Here is a 6,000-nt window from a genome sequence, read left to right as displayed (position 1 = left end):
TAGGAAATTCAATATCTTAAATTTGACATTTGTTGGTAAAATGGTAATCGTATTAAAAACTGTGTTACAGGGTTGCGAAGATAATAAAAGGAAAGGTATCTGTTTAACTAAAATGTATGTAGAAATGATACTGGCTTTGGAAAGAAGAGAGCTGGATTTTCTCTATTTCTGCCATATGTATTAACCATACTTATTAACCGCTTAATATCAGATCCATTTACTAAAAACATGTTTAAAATAGGTCCTTTGGTTGCAGATAATCTCTAAATCTCATTTCTGCTTGAACATTATATAATCTTATGATTTTAAAGAAAAAATTTTTAAGAATAATAAAATGGATGGTTGGAAATATTATTATCAACATTAACACACAGCCTAACATTACCATTCAATTTAACTGTCAAAAAACATATCGATTATTTGGACTTGTGAGTGGGCTGTCATTAGGTACGTTTAGAGGTCTGTGCTTTCCTGAATTATACAGATTTTTACAAGTATAATGTTATTACTGCATTTCTTCCTTTTAATAAACCTCCTCCCCCATTTCTCTTCATTCTAAGGTCTTTTCTATTCATATTGAGTGTTTACATAAAATGCCTTTACAGAGCACAACAGTCTATAGGAATTGAAATAATTTTCTTGGGGCTGCTAGCAATTCTCACTGATTTTCACTTGCCAGTTTCTCTACTATGAATGTGGACTCAGCGAGATAAAATACTGGCTTTAAAGACGCCTGAGTAAACTGCTTGGCTATATTTAGCTGACTACTTGGCAGATAAATCTCTGTTTTCAGTATTCTTCCTGTTTTTCTGACAACGAAGAGAGAGAAAGTCAAATTTCACCTTAAAGCTAGAAAAACCCCAACCAATTGCACTAGAAAAAATGGGCATATTCTAGTGCCATGAATATTTCTTCTATATGAGATTGTAATGTATTAATAGAATTTAACTTATGGAAATAGAGTCATCCCACATGAGGAAAAAGATGATAGAGAAAATAAGGAAAGTGAGCAACATATGTGCATGAATATATGTACATCTATGTGTCAACTTATCTGCCATGATACAGCAGGAAAAAAAAAACAAAATAATTGAGGGGTTTAAGATTTAGACCTATTCCCTAGGACCAGATGGTATCCGTCTTGTTGGTAGAATGAGGATGCATGCTCATCTTTGTGAAGACTAATCTAAGTAACATATAGTTTCTAAAGAATGTGGCAATAAACACGTGGTAGCTGTTAGCAAAGACTGAACACCATTTATTGTAGAAGACGCGGGGATGTTGTATCAGTCTGCTAGAGATGCCATAACAACCACATTGACCGGGGGGCTTAAAACAACAGAAATTTATTCTCTCACAGATCTGGAGGCAGGAAGTCTGACATCCAGGTGTGGGCAGGGCTGGTTCCTCCTGAGGCCTCTCTCCTTGGCGTGTAGAGGCTGTCTTCTCCCCATGTCCTCACATGGTCGTCCCTCTGTATATGTCTGTGTCCTCATCTCTTCTTATTATAAGGACACCAGTCTTATTGGATCAGGGCCCACCCTAATGACTTCATTTTACCTTAATCATCTCTTTAAAGACTCATCTCCAAATACAGTTACATTCTGAAGTCCTGAGGGTTAGGGCTTTGACATAGGAATTTTGGGGGACACGATTCAGCCCATTACAGCTGTCAAACATCCTGACGACACCAAGTATGACTACAAAATAAAGTGAAATTTATTTTTTGTTACCTAAATTATGATATTATTCCTTGACACCTGATACTCATAACCAGGGTGTTAAATGAGACCAATTACATCTTGGAGTTACACCAAGAACCATATCTGGGGCAACAGCTCATACTTGATTGTCTTCTTTCTCTGGTTCCCATGAGTCCATCTCAGCAGCGTGGGGAAGCCCTAAGGCTGTCATAGAGAGAATCTCACTCTTCAGTAGCTTTATCATTTTCCAGCTTTCTGTGAGCAGGGTAGGTGCGAAAATGGATGACCTCCAAAACTCAGAGCCTTAACACAATGAAGGCTTATACTTTACTTGCAGAGATTATTCCATGGGTTTGATCTAATCTCATGAACACATCTCTTATTCAAATATAAAAGCTCAGGGGAAAAATGGACATTATGTTATGCAAATTTTCAAATGGAGAAAGTAGAGAAACCACATAATGGCTGATATATATATATCTTAAACATTACACAAGGCCACTCTGTGACCATGATGAATTGAGACCAAGACAAGATCCTTCAGTAACCATGTCTGAATACAGAAAACCAGGGATATTGTCCAGTTTACAAATTATAAAATAGCCCTCTCATCTGGTTGACCTCTTTGCTACTTCTTCACCAATTACAGAGGTAGCCTTTTCTGCCCTCCCTGGAGATAAGAATTATTGAGATACTCAATCATAGAAATATGCCCACTTTCTGAAAATGTCCAATCCAGACTAAAACCCTTACTTTCTTAGACCCTCCCCAAATCACCCATCACCATCCAAATCCTATGTCTGAAAAGACAACAGGTCCTTTATAACATCCTCTCACTGAGACTGCCCAAGGCTACCAGGGTTTGCATTCTTTCTTGCCACAACGAGTGATAAAACCAACGTGCTCAACCACAACTCTGTCCTTGGTGGACTTGCTATCAATTATCCAAACACCTCCTTTTTTTTCCAAAAACTGAAACTATTTTAGAAATTTGCCATCAACAAATCACTACAGATCTGCCTCCTACAGACCAGATTCTTTAAGCACAACACGATTAAGTTAGAAAGACAAAATGATGACTTCAAAATACACACACATATATAGTCTATTAGAAAATATATGCATATATAAAGAATCCAGTTTTCAAGCAAAAATCATTGTGAGCAGTTTCCTTTGATATATTCAATTTGAATATACTTAAGTTGATAAGAAAATATCACCTACCAAATTTTTGAAAAACAGATAAATCAGTAGATTATTAAAATTTCTATCCATAATGCTTATATTAGAAAAGAATTAAAGCTGAACATTATCAACTATGATCATAAAATAAAATCCTATTAACCATCAATTCCTTCCCACCATGATTAGGATACTGATCATCATAAAATTTGCTTTAACTGATTTCCTTGGAAAACGAACTCCACTTTGTCTCACCAGTTGTGTTATTGCAAAGACATCATTTCATTTATTAGGCATACCCCTTGGCTTTTTACATACAAAAGAAAGAGAATTAAGGAAAGACAGACGGTGATGGTGGACCCAACAATGTGAAACGAACACACTATTCATTGATAGTGCTTTGTTGAATGCCAATCTCGTGATAGGCTCTTTTGCAGGTAGTTCAGATGGGTCTTAACCATGACTAAGTTGTATGTTCTTGCTAGGGAGATTCCATCAGCTTTTGTAAGCAGATGATGAAGTCTCAGAGTTCAATACTCCTCAACCCACTTAAGTATTAATTACATATAATTGGTTCTACAGCTGACAATTTTCTTGTACAGAAGCTGTAGAGAAATCAAACATCACTATGGTTTATGTTCTCTTGTGGATCATGTTTTTTGATAGAAATTTGGTCACAGGGTATTTCCCTATGGTTGATGTCTTTTCATCTACAGTAAGCGTACCCATGCAGCCTGCTAGAAGAGTTCCGATGACAGATGGCTCTGAGCCTGCTGTCCTCCTCCTGTGTGATCTAGAGATGTGTCTGATGTCAGGAGTGTAGACAGACCCCTGCTGAAAGGAAAACAGGTTTGTAATAGCCGAACACACCAGGCCAAAGCAACTAGAGATACACGTTTGTCAAATGATGCCTATTGTGAAAAGATGGAATTACTACCTCAACTCTGCTTTTCTGACACTAATCTTTTATTGAATGTCAGTGTTGGTGCAGACTTTTTCAGTAAAGACACTTTGCATAAAACTCCATGGCGAGTAGATTTTGTTTTCCAATTTGAGATAGTTCTTTTCAATACCAATGCCAATTAATTAGTTGACTGAGCCCTTAAATATTAAAAATACCTTTTGTTCGCAGAGCTGTGCTTTTGGCAATGACTAACATCACGTGGTTCTGATATAAATGCAAACTCTGTTAAGAGGGCAGGGGAAAATTTTTGGAGGTGAGGCTCACAATTGAGACCTGAAAATTGGATGAGGCCATATTGTTGAATGTTCCAGACTCAAGGTGAATCTTTTACATTTCCTTTTTGGCACGAGCATGATATAAAAATGTCCTGAAAATTGTGCTAACATGCCCTCAAATGAAAAAGCATCATATCATCACTTAGTCCTACCTACTGAGAGATTATAATTGTACTGTGTACACTTGATATAGGCTCTTGGATAAAATGAATATACCTGTGGTCTGTGCTATTTGAGGGATTTTCTAAGTTTTAATTCCATTTCCCAATGTACTAGGCTGATTTTCCCCTTTAGATAACTTTGAATTATTCACAAGATAATTTATCATTTCAAGGTTAAAATGTCACTTGCACTACTATTTTTACAGTCCAATTCAAATAGATGCCTGTGTTAGTTTTCTATTGCTGCATAACAAATGACTCCACACATAGCAGCTTAAAACAACACACATTCATTTTCTCATGATTTCCCTGGGACAGAAGTCCAGGGCTCAACTGAGTCCTCTGCTCAGGATTTCACAAGGATTAAATCCAGTGGTTGGATGGGCTGCATTCTCCTTTGGAGGTTTTGGGTATTCATTTCCCTGTGGCTGTAGAACTGAGGTCCTGTTCATTTGTCAGTGGCTGGCAGGGGGATGTTTAGTACCCAGAGGCCACCCCTGCTCAATTCACAACACAGCTGTTTGCTTTCTTCCTTGAGCCTTGCAGGAGCGTACCTGCTTTCGTCTCTTTTAAGAGCTCACCTGATTAGTTCATGCCCACCAAGAATAATTGCTTTTCTGATTAACTCAAAGCCAACTGCCTAGTATCCTATGCATGGGAAATAAATCCTATCATATCCACAGTCCCACCCACACTCTAGGCAATTGAATTATACAGGGTATGTACCACCAGGGGGCAGAATCTTGTTGGCCATTTTGCAATTCTGCTTGCCACAGCATACTCAATGTTTATAACAAACTGCTAGTATTTTTCTTGCAGTTTTTACTGTGAAATATAGCATGCATGCAAAGGAGTGAAGAGTCCTCCCCTTCCACAATTACTTGCACCCCTACCTCTGTCATATAACTAGTCTCAATATGCTCAAGTATCTTATGCTATTGAAACCGGTAAACTGTTAGCCATTGATGATTAGGTAGCTAGTAACTAAAGTTTTTTTTCTTTTTTGCAATCAATGATTATAGCTTTTAGTTGTTCTCCCACCCGTTGTTAACTGTGCTGTTTAGGCAATATGCTACCTGACTCCAGCTAGGTTCCTATAGATAACATCTCCTTAGCGCCAGGATCACCATGGTAATGGGTATTTGAGCTATTTTTCAGAAATTAGGACCCCCTTGTCCAGTTCAGGCCAGTTGAAACAACCAACTGATCAACTGGGCCCATGCAAATGTCCAATAAGTGACTTTTTGACATCAAGAAGCTAAAAACTCCACGCTCAGGTCATGCTAATGCTACCATTTTGTGAACACGAGTCCTATGAAGAGGCATGACGTCTGATTACACTGGCACCGATCATCACTTACCTCACCTCTCCTCACCTCCAATCATCTATCTATCTCCACATTTCAGACCACCTTCTCCCTTCCAGATAAATATCCTTGAGTCCCCGTTTTCAGGGAGGCGGATTTGAGCCTCGTTCTCCCATTTCCTCACTTGGCCGTTTTGTGATTAAAACCCTCTCTCTGCTGCAATCTCGTCGTCTCCGTTTTTGGCTTTTCGGGTGACAGGCAAAAACGAACCTGGTTCGGTAACAGTATCTTTGGTGAATCTTGCAACAATACAATGATGTCCTAATGAGTATAGCTTTACAATGAGTTTTTATATATATCCATTGGGCAAGTCTCCCCACCTTGTTAAGTGTTTATTAATTCAGAAAG

Source organism: Ceratotherium simum, chromosome X, assembly GCF_057802395.1.
Source record: "Ceratotherium simum simum isolate JZ-2026a chromosome X, ASM5780239v1, whole genome shotgun sequence".
NCBI lineage: Eukaryota > Metazoa > Chordata > Mammalia > Perissodactyla > Rhinocerotidae > Ceratotherium > Ceratotherium simum.
This window is presented reverse-complemented; position numbering follows the sequence as displayed.